Source organism: Gadus chalcogrammus, chromosome 6 (genome assembly GCF_026213295.1).
Source record: "Gadus chalcogrammus isolate NIFS_2021 chromosome 6, NIFS_Gcha_1.0, whole genome shotgun sequence".
NCBI classification, from domain to species: domain Eukaryota; kingdom Metazoa; phylum Chordata; class Actinopteri; order Gadiformes; family Gadidae; genus Gadus; species Gadus chalcogrammus.
The window spans coordinates 1,190,847-1,212,465 of NC_079417.1; the positions used below are offsets into that span (position 1 = coordinate 1,190,847).

Here is a 21,619-nt window from a genome sequence, read left to right on the forward strand (position 1 = left end):
TAAAGATAAAAAAAAAGTCTGTATTGTTAGTAGTGTCTGCAGTGCATGGGTGGGTGTGAGTGGTGCAATGTAGGGTATCAGATCAATCTAAAGAACCAAAGCCCCTGCTGTCTGGGTAGGCTCAGAGACAGTGAGATGGCCTAGGCAGCCAGCTTATATAAGTGAGGAGGAGCCCGATTGGTGTGTTGCAGATCCTGCTGCAACACCTGAGACACGCCTCCACAATCCCCTGCACCACAATCCCCTGCATAACCAACCAGAGCGAGGTCATCACAATTACTTCCTCCCCATGTGGGCATGCTTATGTTTGTGTGTAGGCTGGCAGGGATATACCAACCACCACTCTCAGCCTCTGGACGGTGTCATGACTCACAGCCTCAACCAATGGCAGGCCTGCCTGAAGGACGCCTCCCAGCTCAACCTGGTGCTCTGCATGCCTATCCCTGAACCCCACTACGCCTGGTGAGACACCCAGACAGTACTGTTTCCATAGCAACACCATCACCCAGACAGTACTGTTTCCATAGCAACACCATCACCCAGACAGTACTGTTTCCATAGTAACACCATATCCAAGAAGTACTGTTTCTATTGTTACGCCATCATCTAGCCAACACTTTTCCATCGAAAGCCAATCACCTGGCGGGCACTTTTTGCATATTAAAACCGTAACTAGCCCTCAATGTTTCCATAGTTACAGCATCATTTGAAGCTTAAGTCATGAATAACATTAGATAACAGAATAACATCACAAGATTGTTATCTTTTGATATACTGAGACATTTTAACGTATAGACATTTATGACAGGGAAAGTTGAGGGTTGGGTCAACCAAATGTAGTCGCAAGATAAGACAAGTGCTTCATTAATCCCAGACGGGTTGGTCCAGGTTGTACCAGGGCAGGCTGGTGCACCAGCGGCAGAAGCAGCTCCAGGAGAGGGAGCCAGAGGTGGAAAATGCCAACTTCGTCAGTCTGTACAGGAGGCTCCTGGGAGCAGTGCTCCGGCCAGACCCAGGGGCCAACAGGATGGCTGGGGGGCCTGAGGCCCAGCTGAGGGCCAGCATGGAGCACCTTCACCTCAACACCCAGGAGGAGGAGGAGGAGGAGGAGGAGGAGGAGGAGGAGGAGGAGGAGGAGGAGGAGGAGCTGGGAGGGGCTGAAGGCCGCGATCAGGGCTTTTTTTGGACGCTCTGGTCGCTCAACTTTGGCCGCTGGCAGCGTTGGTCACTTTGGTCGCTTTGGTCGCTCTTACCCATAGAAAGTGAATGACTTCCGGCGATTTGGTAGCTCAATTCGCTTCTGGTGTGGACGTACAGTTACTATTGGAACTCAGATCGTGCGGCACCTTCTTTTTTCTTACTTTGAACTCTTTCAACGTAAGGCCGCACGGCGGGAGTGAGCAGGGTAGTGAGCAGGAAGTGTTATAGCCCCCAATGGGCAGTTATTAGTAATTACTGTTAGCAACATCCTTTCCATTCACATTCAGGGAGTTTTGAATTGAATTGAATAAAGTTTTTATTTCGAACAAGTAAATAATAATAAAAATAGCAATAATAAACAATAAAATAAATGAAACAAGTAGACGGTTACAATAAAGTAATATTTACACACAATGAAAACCAAAAAAAATAATTAACTGTCTTACACTTGCTTTACCTGTTCGAAAAGGGGTGAGAAGAAGAAAACGTATTTAATCTCACCCCTTCTCCCTAATTTATTTACCTATAATGAGTATTAGCTTCCTTATTAATGATTTAATAATCATCAAAAAATAATTATATATTAATATATATTAGTTTACAATATGATACAATTCATTACCGTATTTATCTAATAATATTGTCAAGTTATCTTTAAATATTATCTAATTAAACATTCAATATTATATAAATACTGTCAAATATATACCATTATATTCATACATGTAAACATATACACTATGTTAAACACCTTTTTCATCCCTGTACCTCTTAAAAATCAATTCTTTGCATTTTAATTTAAACTGGTTAATGTTTGGACATTCCTTGATCTCCCCACTCAAACTGTTCCATAGTCTTACACCACATATTGAAATACAAAACATTTTCCTGGTTGTACGGACGCTGTTCACTTTTAAATTTAATTTTTCCCTTAAATTATAACCCCCCTCATGATCACTGAATAATATTTGTATGTTTAAGGTCAATATGTTGATTTTAGCCTTGGACATTATCTGTGTGGTTTAGCAGTCGCTTTGATCCAAAGCGACTTACAAAGTATTTTTGTCAGAAGAAGCAGACATAGGTTGTTTCTTCATCATTCCTGTAATCTTCTTACGTAATATCTTCAGTTTATCTAACTGAATGGCTAGTAACGTTTTTGCACCTTTCATAATTAGTTGTTATAATATAATTCATATGGTTCCATACTGCCTTCTTTAAAGGGCATTACTCACTCAAATAATAGTGAGAGTGATACCAATACAGAAGCAACCATTTTTAACATTTATTTATACAGTAATTATATTGTTTTCAAATAAAAAAATTGTTTGCAATGTATGTACATTAAATAAATTTAATGAAAAACAAATAAAAACATAGAACTGTAGCTCATTCAGTTCACCGTTGATTTAGGAAATCTGGGGTTTGGACAAACGAAGTTGATACGCTCAGCTCTCGTCACACTAAGTAGGAATAACCATTATTGACCATCATCCAAGTTACGAACAAACAGACACAAAGACAAAGCTCTAGCTAGCTGTTGCTCCTGATTCGTAGATCCCTATTCACAGCTCGTGATGTGCGACCGGGAATAGAGGCCATGTTTCCGAACATAGTTTTTTAATGACAAACTGGTTACCAGTGGTATTGGTACATGTTCGTTGATCAAAAACAATGTGTTTGTAATTGTCATTTGTTCTGTGTTAAGCCATATATCCCACAGTATCAGATTCAGTCTGGCCTGAAGGGGTTTTCCCACTTAGAACCAATCTCAAAAATGGCTGTACGGCCTGTTTTATGACCATCCTTTCACGGGTTAAATCACCTTTGGGCCACCTAAACCATGCATTTTACCTGCTAAAGATGACGTGGACTTTCTCATTATGCTGTTTAGAGCCTGGCCTAACACCTCGGCAGGGAGCTCCTTCAACCGCTGAGGTCCAAAAGAGAGAACAGTTGTGACTTTGTTGATCGACCTTTGCTAGCTCTTAGCTATGGAGGTTCCAGACGTCCAGCTGAGGTAGTTGAGAGGAGGGATCGAGCTGGGGTGTGTGGCTTTACCAATGCATGGAGGTAGGCAGGGGCAGTTCCATCGACTGCCTTGTATGCCAGTACCATCATCTTGAATCTGATGCAACCTGGAGCTAGTGGAGGTCCCGGAAGAGGGGGGTCACATGGAAGAACTTCGGTAGGTTGTACACGAGGCACGCTGCCGCATTCTGGATGCGCTGCAAAGGTTTAATCGCAGAGGCAGGGAGTCCAGCCAGCAGCGAGTTGCAGTAGTCGAGGCGGGAGATAACCAGTGATTGGACTAGAAGCTGAGCTGCTTCCCTTGTGAGGAAAGGCCGGATCCTGCAGATGTTGTAAAGTGCAAATCTGCAGGATCGCAGTGATGTTTGCGGTGCAGCATAACTGATTGTCCAGTACCACTACGAGGTTTCTGGCAGTTGGAGAAGGAAATACAGTGATGTTCTCAACGGTGACCAGTAAGTCCATGTGTGGGCAATCTTTCCCTGGCATTAGGAGGAGCTCAGTCTTTTTGAGGTTAAGCCTCAGGTGAGGGGCAGTTGTCCAAGTGCTGACGTCTGCCAGACATTCCGATATGCGTGTTGCAATCAGGGCTTTATCAGATGAGGGGAAAGAGAGAAATAGCTGAGTGTCGTCAGCATAGCAGTGATAGGAAAAGTCGTGTGATCTAATTACAGAGCCCAGGGATCTGGTATAGAGTGGGAACAGAAGAGACCCCGGTACCGAGCCTTGAGGGACACCAGTTTTATGCGTGCCAGGTTGGGACAAGGAGCCATTCCATGTTACCTGATAAGTGGGATTTGTCAGGTAGGATGTGCACCAGGAAAGGGCAGATTCAGCGATGCCAAGTTCAGCGAGAGTGGCAAGGAGGATCTGGTGGTTCACCGTGTCAAATGCTGTGGACAGGTCGAGGAGAATGAGAACCGAAGAGAGGGACGAGGCTCTGGCAGCACGGAGGGACTCAGTCACCGCGAGGAGAGCCGTCTCAGTGGAGTGTGCCTTCTTGAAGCCTGACTGGTGAGGATCAAGCAGGTTGATAGATGAGAGATAGGAGGACAGTTGGCGATGGCACGTTCCAGTGTTTTAGGGAGGAATGAAAGAAGAGATACCAGTCTGTTGTTCTGGATGTCGGTGGTATCAAGGGTCGGTTTTTTCAGGAGAGGCTTCATTCTGGCAGTCTTGAAAGACGCTGGAACAATGCCTGAAGTGAGGGAGGAGTTGAAAAGTGCAGTGAGAAATGGCAGGATGTCGCTTGAGACAGCCTGGAGGAGAGAGGAAGGGATAGTGTCAAGGGGGCAGGTGTTGGCATGGTTAGATGTTGTTATTCTGTCGACCTCTTCGGAGGTGAGAGGGATAAATTGGGTAAAGACAGAGGTGGAGATGGGAGGAGGGAGGTTGGAGGCAGGGATAAAAGAGGAGCTAATGTCCTTTACCTTCTGGGTAAAGTAGGTAACAAAGTCATCAGCAGTGAGGCAGGAAGGAGGTGGAGCCAGAGATCTGGTCTCAGCTCTGGTACCGTACTCCTGGATAGGGGTTGGACTCTATTCTTCTCCGGAGTTGCCGAGGGCGTGAGGCGCCGGGCGGGTGTGGGGATACTCCTAAATCCCCGGCTGAGCGCCGCGGTGTTGGAGTTTACCCCGGTAGACGAGAGGGACGCCTCCCTGCGCCTAAGGGTTGTAGGGTGGAAAACTCGGAATGTTTGTGCGTCTGCACCAAACAGCAGTTCAGAGTACTCGGCCTTCTTGGAGACCCTGAATGGAGTCCTGTATGGGGCTCCAGTAGGAGACTCCGTAGTTCTGCTGGGAGACTTCAACGCCCACGTGGGCAACGATGGAGACGCCTGGAGAGACATGGTGGGGAGGAACGGCCTCCCTGATCTAAACCCGAGGTCGTTTGTTATTGGACTTCTGTACTAGTCATGGATTATCCATAATGAACACCATGTTCGAACATAAGGGTGCTCATAAGTGTACCTACGTCTGGAGGAGGCCCCCGTCCTAGGTATCTTCAACTCACACCTCCGGCGGAGTTTTCTGCCATTCCTGTGGAGGTTGGGGGCATTGAGCCGGAGTCGGCGGTGTTCAAAGCCTCAATTGCTGAAGCTGCGGCGGCTAGCTGTGGCCTCAGGGTCTTAGGCTCCTCAAGGGGCGGCAACCCTCGGACACCGTGGTGGACACCGGTGGTCAGGGAAGCCGTCCGATTGAAGAAGGAGGCCTTCCGGGATATGATATCCTGGAGGACTCTTGACTCGGTTGCAGGGTACCGACAGGCTCGAAGGGCTGCAGCTGCTGCCGTGTCGGAGGCTAAGCAGCGGGTGTGGGAGAAGTTCGGAGAGGCCATGGAGAAGGACTTTCGGTCGGCACCAAAGCGTTTCTGGAAGACTATCCGGCACCTCAGGAGGGGGAAACAGGGAACCATCCAAGCTGTGTACAGTAAGGATGGGACTCTGTTGACCTCAACTGAGGAGGTCGTCGGACGTTGGAAAGAACACTTTGAGGAACCCCTGAATCCGAATAACACACCCTCTATGTTGGAGGCCGAGCTCGAGGTTGATGGTGTTTCGTCGTCAATTTCCCTGGTTGAGGTCACTGAGGTAGTCAAACATCTCCGCAGTGGCAAAGCCCCAGGGATTGATGAGATCCAGCCAGAAATGCTAAAGGCTCTGGGTGTTGAGGGGCTGTCATGGTTGACGCACCTATTCAACATTGCGTGGGAGTTGAGTACAGTGCCAAAGGAGTGGCAAACCGGGGTGGTGGTTCCCCTGTTCAAAAAGGGGGACCAGAGAGTGTGTGCCAATTACCGGTGTATCACACTTCTCAGCCTCCCTGGTAAAGTGTACTCCAAGGTGCCGGAAAGGAGGGGAGGAACTCGGATTAGAGCCACTGCTCTCAGCTGAGGTGGTTCGGGCATCTGGTAAGGATGCCCACTGGACGCCTCCCTTGGGAGGTGTTTCAGGCACGTCCAGTGGGGAGGAGACCTCGGGGAAGACCCAGGACTAGGTGGAGAGATTATATCTCAACACTGGCCTGGGAACGCCTCGGGATCCCCCCGTCAGAGCTGGTCAATGTGGCCCGGGAAAGGGAAGTCTGGGGCCCCCTGCTTGAGCTGCTCCCCCCGCGAGCCGACCCCGGATAAGCGGATGAAGATGAGATGAGATGAGATGATATGATATCAAAGATGACATAATATGATTTAAAACCAAACACATTTCAATACCAACGTCTCACCCTAACCTTCTCAGAGGGTCTTTACCATCAACGAGTCACTCTCATTCTCACAATGACGCTGAAAAGCAACTTGGAGAGAGCATGACCTCATGTGAGACCCTCCCTTAGAACCGGGCTCCCTGTTGTGACCCCGACTGTCTGCTTCCTCCAGGGCCGCTGGGGGCGGACCCTGACTGGCACGTCATTATCCAAGGGGGGGGGGGGGGGGGGGGGGGGCAGACACCAAGCGCTCAGCTGCTGCATTGATCAACCTCGACGTGGAGCTGGCCATGCAGGAACAGATCCAGTCACTCCAACAGCAGCTCTCCATGAAGGTACTCCACACACCTTCCTCAAACGTTCCTCCCTGGATCTGAAGCTACACATCTAGTGTCGTTAAGCTCAGCAGTGAGCCAAACACGTTTGTTCAAGTCCACATTTGGTCCCTTCTATTAAATACGTACCTATCTGATCAACCTCACTGCTCAGCTTCCCTCTACAGCCACATATGCTTCCAAGAGATCCAATCAAAGCTCTTGTTTGAGAACCTCCTCCCAGCAGGCCCCGCCCCCGGAGCCTTCAGCAGGTCCCTGTCCTTCTTCATCAGCTGGAGATCCACCTCCAGGGCCGGCTTCTGCTGCCCGAGGCTGCGGCTCTCTTCTTTGGGCTGAGAACAGTCTCATTAATAATGAATGCACAGAGAAGGATTCACAAGTGTATTTTGTGATTTATAAATAAAGTGAATGTAAAATAAATCCATAAACAAAAATATGTTTCACAAACACATTTCTGATCCACACACAAATGTGTCTTGTTTTAAATAAATGTAATAAACACAGAGAGAAACACGTACACACACACACACACACACACACACACACACACACACACACACACACACACACACACACACACACACACACACACACACACGCACGCACGCGCACACACACATGTAAACACACACATGTAAACACACACGCATACACACGTAAACACGCACACTACGGCCTACTACATTACTATTATTGCCATTTAGACTGATTGCATTAGCGCGAATGCAATCACATCAGATCTGATTGTATTAGCCCTGAAATCTATGTAAAAAAATAAATATTAAATATTATATAACCCGGGTTTGGATTGACCTGTTACATTTCTTTGGGGAAAAGCCTCACAATGGAGAGGGACAATCAATAACAGAGTTTGTTTTTCATCAACTTGGGAGACCGCTTATCTCGTTATGAAGAGGTTTGATAGGTTTGGAAAATGAGAGCACGACAGGACAGACTAATAAACCAAACAGTAGACATCAATAATTGCAATTATCACATTTCAAAATGCCTTAATTTTACCTTTAGTTCGTAGCCTATGCGACCCAAACACAAAATAGAAAAATTACATTAATATTTGATCACTTTTATTATAGACAGGTTTTTCATGCGCTCGGTTCGATAGGGTACGGAGGGAAACTCTTTATCGGCTCGAGCTTCTCGCTTGTCACAGCCATCCCGTTCTCGTTCTCATTAGCTCTTAATTGAGTTCACCCGCACGTGCGGCGACGCATTATTTTGCGTTGATCCCAAACGCGTATTAAAATGGTCCCGCGGTTGCTTGTTTGCTTTTTGTGCGCTTTTGACTGAACAATCCGGACAACGTGGCCACCAACGGGGGAGCGAGGACGCCCGCATGTAAGTCACCCATCGTTTGTTATTCCTTGAGCTGGTTGAAGTTGTTTGGTTGTGTTTGGCTGCTGGCTTCAGAATGTGTCCACCGCACACACACATCACTATTCTTTCCCCTAAACTTAACCTGGGTTTTTACCGCTCGTCTGTTTGGTTTTTGCTCATTCTATGTTTAGTGCAGTGTTGTATGTTTTTGAGTGCATTGTTGCACGTGTTTGTATGAGGCCTAACGGGGGACGACTAAACGACTGACTTTACTAACGCTGCGGACCGCTACAACACCGGTTCTTGAAACTGGACGCAAAATGGAAGGACACCTGCAACTATTGTGAAAGTTCAACGTTTGTGCAAAGTTGGAATTGGTGAAAGCAAACAAGCGCAAGATTAGTTGATTTACACATGCACACAGTATCATTCTCCCTTTTTTGAATCTTTCCTTTTTACAACTTTCCATACATTTGCAAATTGTTGACTGCGGCTGAAGTTGTAGGCTATAGGCTACTGCTGCTTGATGACTTCAATGTGGTTTTATTCTGTGCTAAACGATTTAAAATCTTTGCAATGTGGTTTGATTCTATGCAATACGATTTTAATTCTTTGCAATTCTATGCACTACGATTTTAATTCTTTGCAATTCTATGCACTACGATTCTAATTCTTTGCAATTCTATGCACTACGATTTTAATTCTTTGCAATTCTATGCATTATACGATTTTCATTCTTTGAAATTCTATGCATTATACGATTTTCATTCTTTGCAATTCTATGCATTATACGATTTTTTTTCTTTGCAAATCTATGCACTGATTTTAATTATTTGCAGTTGTATGCTCTATATGATTTTAATTCTTTGTAATTGTATGCACTACGATTTTAAGTCATTGCAATGTGGTTTTATTCTGTGCAATATAATCTGAAATATGTACTCGGACAATTGCAGCTGTCCAATTAGGGAGTATTGTCGACCTATGGCTATAAGATGTGTATGTAAACATACTGACTGTACAGCAAATGCAATTGTATTGGGAGCGTTTCACCTGGAAGCTAGTTTGCTCCAACGCAACTGTGTTGGGGAACTTGGGAGCGTTTCACCTATAGCTTGGAAGATAGTTTGCTATTCGAAACTGTGTTGGGAGCGTTTCACCTGGTAGCTTGTAAGGTAGCTTGCTCCAATGCAACAGTGTTTTGAGCGTTTCACCTTGTAGCCTTAAAGGTAATTTGCTCCAACGCAACTGTGTTCGGAGCGTTTCATCTGGTAGCTTGGATTGTTGTTTGCTCCAACGCAACTGTGTTGGGAGCGTTTCACCTGGTAACCTGTATGTTGTATTTATTCATGGTATTTAATTGTGTAGCATCTGCAGTAGCCAGCTATCACTGCTGTTTAAGGGGTATGGGTTAACCTAGGGATTGTTAGTACTTGCACTTGGTTCTATGAACGGGCTTTGGTCTCCAAGCCCGGCCCTATTGGGGTCAGGTCAGGCCCCGATGCCTGCATTGAGTCTGGACACACGCACTCGCGCAGAAACACGTACACACACACACACACACACACACACACACACACACACACACACACACACACACACACACACACACACACTCCATTACAATTATTGCCATTTAGTCTGATTGCATAATGGCGAATGCAATCATATCAAATCAGATTGTATTAGCCCTGTTATCTCGTAATATGTTAAAAAAGAGAAGAAAATCTTAAATGTAATATGTCCCGGGTTTGGATCGACCTAGGCCGAGTTACATTTCTTTGGGGAAAAGCCTCACAATGGAGAGGGATATTCAATAACAGCGTTTTTTTCAATCAATTTCGGAGACCGCTTATTTTGTTATGTAGGCCTAGAGGTTTGATAGGTTAGGAAAATGAAAGCCAGACAGGACCGATAATAAACTAAAACGGAGACATGAATAATTGCAATAATCACATTTCCAAATGCCTATATCTTACCTAGTTGCTTTGCGACCCAAATACAAAATAGAAGGGTACATTAATATTTGATCACTTTTATTCTAGACAGGTTTTTCATATGCTGCGTTCGATACGGAGGGAAACTCTTTATCGGCTCGAGCTTCTCGCTAGTCAACTGCTAGTCAATTGAGTTCACCTCTTTCACCCCGCACGTGCGGCGATGAATTATTTTGCGTTGCTCGCAAACGGGAATTAAAATGGTCCCGCGGTTGCTTGTTTGTTTGGGGGAGCGAGGAACCCCGCAGTGAGTCACCCATCGTTTGTTATTCCATGAGCTGGTTGAATTTGTTTGGTTGAGTTTGGCTGTCGGCCTCAGAACTTGGGAATTGGTCCACCGCACACACATCACTATTCTTTCCCCTAAACTTAACCTGGATTTTACCGCTCGTCTGTTTGGTTTTTGCTCATTCTATGTTTAGTGCAGTGTTGTATGTTTTTGAGTGCATTGTTGCACGTGTTTGTATGAGGCCTAACGGGGGACGACTAAACGACTGACTTTACTAACGCTGCGGACCGCTACAACACCGGCAACCTGTCTGGACACTATAAGTGTGTGCTCTTGAAACTGGACGCAAAATGGAAGGACACCTGCAACTATTGTGAAAGTTCAACGTTTGTGCAAAGTTGGAATTGGTGAAAGCAAACAAGCGCAAGATTAGTTGATTTACACATGCACACAGTATCATTCTCCCTTTTTTGAATCTTTCCTTTTTACAACTTTCCATACATTTGCAAATTGTTGACTGCGGCTGAAGTTGTAGGCTATAGGCTACTGCTGCTTGATGACTTCAATGTGGTTTTATTCTGTGCTAAACGATTTAAAATCTTTGCAATGTGGTTTGATTCTATGCAATACGATTTTAATTCTTTGCAATTCTATGCACTACGATTTTAATTCTTTGCAATTCTATGCACTACGATTCTAATTCTTTGCAATTCTATGCACTACGATTTTAATTCTTTGCAATTCTATGCATTATACGATTTTCATTCTTTGAAATTCTATGCATTATACGATTTTCATTCTTTGCAATTCTATGCATTATACGATTTTTTTTCTTTGCAAATCTATGCACTGATTTTAATTATTTGCAGTTGTATGCTCTATATGATTTTAATTCTTTGTAATTGTATGCACTACGATTTTAAGTCATTGCAATGTGGTTTTATTCTGTGCACTATAATCTGAAATATGTACTCGGACAATTGCAGCTGTCCAATTAGGGAGTATTGTCGACCTATGGCTATAAGATGTGTATGTAAACATACTGACTGTACAGCAAATGCAATTGTATTGGGAGCGTTTCACCTGGAAGCTAGTTTGCTCCAACGCAACTGTGTTGGGGAACTTGGGAGCGTTTCACCTATAGCTTGGAAGATAGTTTGCTATTCGAAACTGTGTTGGGAGCGTTTCACCTGGTAGCTTGTAAGGTAGCTTGCTCCAATGCAACAGTGTTTTGAGCGTTTCACCTTGTAGCCTTAAAGGTAATTTGCTCCAACGCAACTGTGTTCGGAGCGTTTCATCTGGTAGCTTGGATTGTTGTTTGCTCCAACGCAACTGTGTTGGGAGCGTTTCACCTGGTAACCTGTATGTTGTATTTATTCATGGTATTTAATTGTGTAGCATCTGCAGTAGCCAGCTATCACTGCTGTTTAAGGGGTATGGGTTAACCTAGGGATTGTTAGTACTTGCACTTGGTTCTATGAACGGGCTTTGGTCTCCAAGCCCGGCCCTATTGGGGTCAGGTCAGGCCCCGATGCCTGCATTGAGTCTGGACACACGCACTCGCGGAGAAACACGTGTACACACACACACACACACACACACACACACTCCATTACAATTATTGCCATTTAGTCTGATTGCATAATGGCGAATGCAATCATATCAAATCAGATTGTATTAGCCCTGTTATCTCGTAATATGTTAAAAAAGAGAAGAAAATCTTAAATGTAATATGTCCCGGGTTTGGATCGACCTAGGCCGAGTTACATTTCTTTGGGGAAAAGCCTCACAATGGAGAGGGATATTCAATAACAGCGTTTTTTTCAATCAATTTCGGAGACCGCTTATTTTGTTATGTAGGCCTAGAGGTTTGATAGGTTAGGAAAATGAAAGCCAGACAGGACCGATAATAAACTAAAACGGAGACATGAATAATTGCAATAATCACATTTCCAAATGCCTATATCTTACCTAGTTGCTTTGCGACCCAAATACAAAATAGAAGGGTACATTAATATTTGATCACTTTTATTCTAGACAGGTTTTTCATATGCTGCGTTCGATACGGAGGGAAACTCTTTATCGGCTCGAGCTTCTCGCTAGTCAACTGCTAGTCAATTGAGTTCACCTCTTTCACCCCGCACGTGCGGCGATGAATTATTTTGCGTTGCTCGCAAACGGGAATTAAAATGGTCCCGCGGTTGCTTGTTTGTTTGGGGGAGCGAGGAACCCCGCAGTGAGTCACCCATCGTTTGTTATTCCATGAGCTGGTTGAATTTGTTTGGTTGAGTTTGGCTGCCGGCCTCAAAACTTGGGAATTGGTCCACCGCACACACATCACTATTCTTTCCCCTAAACTTAACCTGGATTTTACCGCTCGTCTGTTTGGTTTTTGCTCATTCTAAGTTTAGTGCAGTGTTGTAGGTTGTTTTTGAGTGCATTGTTGCACGTGTTTGTATGAGGCCTAACGGGGGACGACTAAACGACTGACTTTACCAACACTGCGGACTGCTACAACAACGACAACCTGTCTGGACACTGGGAAGGGTGTGCTCTTGAACTGGACGCAAAATGGAAGAACACCTGCAAATATTGTGAAAGTTCAACGTTTGGGCAAAATTGGAATTGGTTAAACCGAAAGTTAAATGGTAAGTATACCAATTGGCGAATGCAACTATTTTCACCAATTGCTTTTTTGTTTCACAGCACCACTGGACTACAGAACATTCCTAGTGGAAATGACATCTGTGCAATTCTGGATTTTACAATTTGATGTCACTTCACCTCCCTCAGGAATCCACAAAGAACTGGAAGTTCTGGGAAAAACCCAGAACGGATGTCTGGCAAAACAAAATTAGGGCGAGTGTGAAGTTGTGACCTCAAACTAGACGAATGACTGTGGGCATGGGTTTGGTTTCAATTGTTGGTTTTTGGCTTGGTAGGTTTGAATTTAAGAGATGGATTAGTTGATTTACACATGCACACAATACTCTACATTCTCCCTTTTTTGAATCTTTCCTTTTTACAACTTTCCATACATTTGCAAACTGTTGACTGCTGCTGAAGTTGTAGGCTACTGCTGCTTGATGACTTCAATGTGGTTTTATTCTGTGCTAAACGATTTAAAATCTTTGCAATGTGGTTTGATTCTATGCACTACGATTTTAATTCTTTGCAATTCTATGCATTATACGATTTTAATTCTTTGCAATTCTATGCACTTCGATTTTAATTCTTTGCAATTCTATGCACTTCGATTTTAATTCTTTGCAATTCTATGCACTTCGATTTTAATTCTTTGCAATTCTATGCATTATACGATTTTAATTCTTTGCAATTCTATGCACTACGATTTTAATTATTTGCAATTCTATGCACTTCGATTTTTCATTCTTTGCAATTCTATGCATTATACGATTTTAATTATTTGCAGTTCTATGCTCTGTGATTTTAATTCTTTGCAATTCTATGCACTACGATTCTAATTCTATGCACTACGATTTTAATTCTTTGCCATTCTATGCATTATACGATTTTAATTATTTGCAATTCTATGCACTTCGATTTTAATTCTTTGCAATTCTATGCACTTCGATTTTAATTCTTTGCAATTCTATGCATTATACGATTTTAATTCTTTGCAATTCTATGCATTATACGATTTTAATTCTTTGCTATTCTATGCACTACGATTTTAATTCTTTGCAATTCTATGCACTACGATTTTAATTCTTTGCAATTCTATGCATTATACGATTTTAATTCTTTGCAATTCTATGCATTATACGATTTTAATTCTTTGCAATTCTATGCACTACGATTTTAATTCTTTGCAATTCTATGCACTTCGATTTTTCATCCTTTGCAATTCTATGCATTATACGATTTTAATTATTTGCAGTTCTATGCTCTGTGATTTTAATTCTTTGCAGTTCTATGCTCTGTGATTTTAATTCTTTTCAGTTCTATGCTCTGTGATTTTAATTCTTTGCAATTCTATGCACTACGATTTTAATTCTTTGCAATTCTATGCACTACGATTTTATTTTTTTGCAATTCTATGCACTACGATTTTAATTCTTTGCAATTCTATGCATTATACGATTTTAATTCTTTGCAATTCTATGCACTTCGATTTTTCATTCTTTGCAATTCTATGCATTATACGATTTTAATTATTTGCAGTTCTATGCTCTGTGATTTTAATTCTTTGCAATTCTATGCACTACGATTCTAATTCTTTGCAATTCTATGCACTACGATTTTAATTCTTTGCCATTCTATGCATTATACGATTTTAATTCTTTGCAATTCTATGCACTTCGATTTTAATTCTTTGCAATTCTATGCATTATACGATTTTAATTCTTTGCAACTTATGCACTACGATTTTAATTCTTTGCAATTCTATGCACTTCGATTTTTCATCCTTTGCAATTCTATGCATTATACGATTTTAATTCTTTGCAGTTCTATGCTCTGATTTTAATTCTTTGCAGTTCTATGCTCTGTGATTTTAATTATTTTCAGTTCTATGCTCTGTGATTTTAATTCTTTGCAATTCTATGCACTACGATTTTAATTCTTTGCAATTCTATGCACTACGATTTTAATTTTTTGCAATTCTATGCATTATACGATTTTAATTCTTTGCAATTCTATGCACTTCGATTTTAATTTTTTGCAATTCTATGCACTTCGATTTTAATTCTTTGCAGTTCTATGCATTACACGATTTTAATTATTTGCAATTCTATGCACTTCGATTTTTCATTCTTTGCAATTCTATGCATTATACGATTTTAATTATTTGCAGTTCTATGCTCTGTGATTTTAATTCTTTGCAATTCTATGCACTACGATTCTAATTCTTTGCAATTCTATGCACTACGATTTTAATTCTTTGCCATTCTATGCATTATACGATTTTAATTCTTTGCAATTCTATGCATTATACGATTTTAATTCTTTGCAATTCTATGCACTACGATTTTAATTCTTTGCAATTCTATGCACTTCGATTTTTCATCCTTTGCAATTCTATGCATTATACGATTTTAATTATTTGCAGTTCTATGCTCTGTGATTTTAATTCTTTGCAGTTCTATGCTCTGTGATTTTAATTCTTTTCAGTTCTATGCTCTGTGATTTTAATTCTTTGCAATTCTATGCACTACGATTTTAATTCTTTGCAATTCTATGCACTACGATTTTATTTTTTTGCAATTCTATGCACTACGATTTTAATTCTTTGCAATTCTATGCATTATACGATTTTAATTCTTTGCAATTCTATGCACTTCGATTTTTCATTCTTTGCAATTCTATGCATTATACGATTTTAATTATTTGCAGTTCTATGCTCTGTGATTTTAATTCTTTGCAATTCTATGCACTACGATTCTAATTCTTTGCAATTCTATGCACTACGATTTTAATTCTTTGCCATTCTATGCATTATACGATTTTAATTCTTTGCAATTCTATGCACTTCGATTTTAATTCTTTGCAATTCTATGCATTATACGATTTTAATTCTTTGCAATCTATGCACTACGATTTTAATTCTTTGCAATTCTATGCACTTCGATTTTTCATCCTTTGCAATTCTATGCATTATACGATTTTAATTATTTGCAGTTCTATGCTCTGATTTTAATTCTTTGCAGTTCTATGCTCTGTGATTTTAATTATTTTCAGTTCTATGCTCTGTGATTTTAATTCTTTGCAATTCTATGCACTACGATTTTAATTCTTTGCAATTCTATGCACTACGATTTTAATTTTTTGCAATTCTATGCACTACGATTTTAATTCTTTGCAATTCTATGCATTATACGATTTTAATTCTTTGCAATTCTATGCACTTCGATTTTAATTTTTTGCAATTCTATGCACTTCGATTTTAATTCTTTGCAGTTCTATGCATTACACGATTTAAATTATTTGCAGTTCTATGCTCTATGATTTTAATTCTTTGCAATTCTATGCACTACGATTTTAATTCTTTGCAATTCTATGCATTATACGATTTTAATTATTTGCAGTTCTATGCTCTGTGATTTTAATTCTTTGCAATTCTATGCACTACGATTTTAATTATTTGCAATTCTATGCATTATACGATTTTAAGTCTTTGCAATTCTATGCTCTATGATTTTAATTCTTTGCAATTCTATGCATTATACGTTTTTAATTTTTTTCAGTTGTATGCTCTATATGATTTTAATTCTTTGAAATTTTATGTCATTGCAATGTGGTTTTATTCTGTGCAATATAATCTGAAATATGTACTCGGACAATTGCAGTTGTCCAATTGGGGAGTATAGTCAACCTTTGGCTATAAGATTGACTGACTGTACAGTAAATTTCACCTGGTAGCCTGGAAGCTAGTTTGCTCCAACGCAACTGTGTTGGGAGAGTTTCACCTGGTAGCTTGGAAGGTAGTTTGCTCCAACGCAACTGTGTTGGGAGCGTTTCACCTGGTAGCCTGGAAGCTTGTTTGCTCCAACGCAACTGTGTTGGGAGAGTTTCACCTGGTAACTTGGAAGCTAGTTTGCTCCAACGCAACTGTGTTGGCAGCGTTTCACCTGGTAGCCTGGAAGCTAGTTTGCTCCAACGCAACTGTGTTGGTAGCGTTTCACCTGGTAGACTGGTAAGCAGTTTTCTCCAACACAATTGTGTTGGGAGCGTTTTGCCTGGTAGCTAACCTGTGTGTTGTATTTATTCATATTACTTAATTGTCTATCATTTGCATTAGCTAGCTATAGCTGCTGTATACGGGGAATGGGTTTGCCTAGCGATTGTTAGTACTTGCACTTTGTCCTATGAACATCAACACCGGCAAATTCCGATTTGTAGTACTGCAAATTAAAATTTTGACAAATTTTACATTTCAATATTTTGACAAATTTCCCAAAGTCCATGTACAAACATCAGCAATTGAGGCAAGTAAGGTTTATCACTTTCTATGGCAATTTACTTGAGTTAAATTGTTTGCTCTATAAAAACATATGGTTCTCACTGTAAATTAATCATCTTGCTAGATATGCCTCATGCTGTCCTTCATATTACTTATTTGCAAGGAATTTAAGCATTGACAATTATTTATGAACGTTGAACCATGAAAGAAATGTCTTGAATTATTTTTGTTCAGGGGTAGGGTTGGCCCCTGAACATTTAATTCAAGATCAGTGTTCTACAGTGTTTGTCAAATTCAGGACTGGCGCTGGAAGCTGTAGGTGGAGGGAAGACCAGGAGTGGTGCAGCTCTGCAGATGCTGAAGGGTAAGACAACGGAATACATATATTGATGGCTTGCTTGGATTGTTTAGAATGACACGGTCAGCGACTCATCGTACAGATCTAAAGTAATCCATACAGATGTGTTCATTCTGACTTGCTGTTAAGAAAGCATTCTCGGCCACTAGGACTAGTCAGGATGTGTATGACATGTGGCTGGCTTTTGGGGTTGGGAGTAATAACTATTGTAATTAGTTCTATCAAAACAGCCCACTATGTACTGTGCTGTTAAAGTGGATCTAAAATACACTATTGACATCTGAGTGAAGTGTTGGACTGCATTAGTGGGGAGAAAACAAACGTCCAGTGTGCCAATGGGTCACGTGTGTTCCTGAAGGGACTGAGGCGACGCAGTCGGAGGTCCCTGCGGTGGCGGTCAGCGGGAGGTGTCAAGACCAACCAGCTCCTCGTCCAGGAAAGGTGAATTCTTCAGACCGATTAAAGGTTCAATAAAGTAATTCTTATCATCTGAAAAATCTAGGACACAGTAGCTGGGTTCATCAGCAAATTATAGCTGGGCTTTTTGTCCACCAGATTAAAAGTAAATGGTGCTGAAGAGAGGTCCCTCTCTCCCCCCCCCCTTATTTATTTGAGAGAAGTACATGAAACAGATGACCTGTTAAGATGCTAGGGTGATACTACTCCCTGCAGCGGTACCGTATCCCCAACGTCTTGATGTTGTTACCTCTCAAACCCAACACTAACATTTCAGGAAGCTTTCAGTGCATGATGACAATGCCACTGTTGGATACATTTACACTTGGTTGGGGCCATTGTATACAAATAATCAATCGATACCATCTCAAAATAATGCTCTTAGTGTGCGCTTTTGATTTTTTTTTTTCGCTTACTTAAACTGATATTGGCTAATGTTTAAGAATCGTAAAAATGAATAATTGCCCTTCCCGGTTACACAATGCTTGCTTCCATCCTTGGTATTTTTATATCTACCCTTGGTGTATATTTTTTGCCCTTCTTGCTATGACTAATTTCCACTTGGGATCAACAAATTACTTATTTTTTCAGGTCACGATGGAAGAGCAGATGGCTGTGCAGTTGCCATGGTGGAGAGACCCAGGTGAGAACTTTGATAAATGGTTCCTCATTCTTAAATGGACCAAATGGCAATCACATAATCCCTCCCAATTTTCCTAAAAAGGCAGAAGACTCTCTGGGAATAGCTCAACTGACTTGTATCAATTATACATATACTTTATTTATGAAAGATGGTAATCCAGCACTGACGATTTTGATGTTGTTGACGTAATGACTTGAAGCCTTTTCTCTCCTGTAAATCAATATCAAATCCAACCTAAATGACTGAATGTAATGACCCATGTTTGACGCCAGATGGTGCTGTTACTGCATTTGTGTCTTTGATTGGCTTTCACGTTTGGTGATCAAAATGTCTTCTAAATCTGCCAGCACACTGTGAGACTGACTTTACTTTTTGCCTTCAATTTATTTCAGAGTACGATGACCGAACAGTTGATCTACAACGATGGCCTACTCCCCATCCACCCTGAGGATCCCTGGCTACACCTACAATCCAATCTACCCCAGACATAACCACTCGGAGCTCAACAACTCCTGCAACTCCCCCTGCCTCCTACTCACCAGACTGTTAACACTTTACCATTTGAACTTTAAAACAAAGTACTGTAATTCACACCATGTTGTAGGAAAAGCATGTTTAGAATGACTTGTACATTTTATTTCTGTGACCCCAACTATTGTATTTCTAACCCAGTTACCTCTGAACCCTCTTTCTAAGGGAGCGACTAAAGGGACAAAGCTGGAGCTAACCTGAGCTTAACAATCTTTCTAATCTTTCTTTCTAATGTACTAAATTGAATCATATAAAAGGCCTAAAGTAACTTGTTTAACAAAACAAAAAGCCAACCTTATCCCCAAACTTAACCATCAAACTAAAGATCTCAAATGCCTAAACTCTCTTACCTTAACCGAGTACCTAAACCGAACCATTTAACTAAACATCTCGAAGGCCTAAACTCGCTTACCTCAACCTAACCTAATCCCAAAACTTGACCATCTAACTAAAGAGCTCAAATTCCTAAACTCGCTTACCTCAACCTAACCTAGTACCCAAACCTGACCATCTAACTAAATAGCTGAAATGCCTAAACTCTTACCTTAACCTAGTACTTAAACTTGACCATCTAACTAAACATCTCAAATACCTAAACTCTTTCCTAATATCTAAACAATCTTTAATGCAATCACTAATGCCTAAACTTAACCAAACACCAATAATAAAAGTTAACCATCCTTAATCTTAAACCCAAACCAGAATTGTCCCTGGGTCGCTCCACTTTGTTTCTTTAAAGGTATCTCTTTTCCCCTGCATCTGTGTTTTATTCCTTGAGGACTCCAAGTGCTTCAGATGATTTTTGAAAACTTGTTTAATTAATAAAGATACTTTATCTTTACAGATTTTGTTTTGGGGAATTGGGACAGCTGAGCAGCTTAAGCATACTTACTGGTGAACTTGATCTGTAGATATCAATTTTAGGACTATGAAGCCAATAACATAAGGCCGGATATGTGACAAGTCGGTAGACATTGATCGAGGAGTTAATTGGTAAATATCTAACATGGAACCAAATGCCTTTTATTTGATCTCTTACCAGGCTATCGCAGTAGGGGAATCTGAAGGAGTACCATACTGTGTTGCATGGGTTCTTGTTAGATTGCATTATGGCTGAGGCCATTGATCAAGATTGTTAATTTGAAGAATATGAATAAAGAGTACTTGAAGTGGATTGTTAAATGATTTTCAAATTTGTTACAATACAGAAATCAGTTTTGAATGCATCTAGGTGAAGTGGTTATTGGTACTATAAAGCACCAAGAATAACAGGCTATGTATAAATAATGACCACCATATTTTCTGTTTAATAAAACAAATTGTAAAAAAAAAACTATAGTCATCACTCCCCCTCAGGCTCTGGTCTAACCATGCTGGGCACACCTTGTTGGCGCTCTTCGTCGCTGAAGGCCATTTGACCTAGAAACTCTTCTTCCTCCTCTCTGATTGGCTGGGATTTCCTGGAAGACTTCCGGAATGATCTCCTGGATGACCCTAGTTCTCTGGAACAAAAGAGACATACTTCAGAAGACCACAGTAATGGAGGAAATGTGAAATTTGTATTGGAGACGGCTGGGGATTAACAACATGATTATTTAAAGATGAGTCATGTGTGTTATATTTAGGTCATTTAGCTTCTTTGTCACTAAATGGTGACAAAGAAGCCCTTAAAAGAGGAAAATATAGGAAAGGTAATTTCCATAATGATGTTGATTGGTGTTGGTGACAATGCTTAAGAGACATCAGAAGGGTACTACTGGGCTAATCTAATAAAAGGGGTGCTGGTTCTACTGGGCTAATCTAATAAAAGGGGTGCTGGTTCTACTGGGCTAATCTAATGAAAGGGGGTACTTGTTCTACTGGGCTCATCTAATAAAAGGGGTGCTTGTGAGGCTATCGGTTACCGTCTTCATCGCTGCATTGGGATGCGCTTTCCCTCTCCGGTAGCGTTTCATCGCAAGAGCTCAACTTATTGGGGGAGGCGTCTCCTGGTGGACTATGGGAGCTTCCTGTTTGTATGACGCTCCCCTGACCACCAGATCTGGAGTCTCCGTCTGAACGCCCGGACTCCGTTTGAGGAGCCTCCTGCTTGAGGTGATGCGTTGCAGCGTTGGTGTTGCGTGGTTTGGGGAGGGGCTTATAAGGCGGCTCTGGGCTGGCCGCTGTCTGAGGACTTTAGGGGAAAGTGTGTGCAGTAAGGAATGGAGAAGGGTTAGGGTTAGCCGCTGAAACCAAGTAGGAAAACACTTGATCACTAGGACAGGCAGGCCCGCCGCTCACTATACGCAGAGTGCGTAGGGCACCAAGTACCTGAGGGGCACCAAAAATGAATGTTTGTAAAAAAAGAAATAGACATTATTGAATTAAAAAAATATATAA

General features: G+C 41.5%; 1 protein-coding gene and 1 long non-coding RNA gene across 3 annotated transcripts in view; both read left to right on the forward strand.

Annotated features, from left to right (window-relative positions):
• Positions 1-21,619, forward strand: part of LOC130384463 (protein asteroid homolog 1-like) — a 39,389-nt gene that overhangs the window by 2,717 nt on the left and 15,053 nt on the right. The window contains exons 3-4 of one of the 2 annotated variants that reach the window (XR_008895875.1): positions 318-462; positions 889-1,078. The exons of the other annotated variant lie outside the window; for it this stretch is intronic. The gene's annotated coding sequence lies outside the window, so the exon portion shown is untranslated. Of the gene's footprint in view, positions 1-317; positions 463-888; positions 1,079-21,619 lie in introns of those variants that run through there. 2 annotated transcript variants of the gene reach the window in all.
• On the forward strand, positions 7,935-20,563 carry LOC130384468 (uncharacterized). The gene is made up of 5 exons (XR_008895876.1): positions 7,935-8,125; positions 17,535-17,616; positions 17,969-18,051; positions 18,658-18,709; positions 19,102-20,563. It is a non-coding gene; the product is annotated as an uncharacterized LOC130384468 (long non-coding RNA).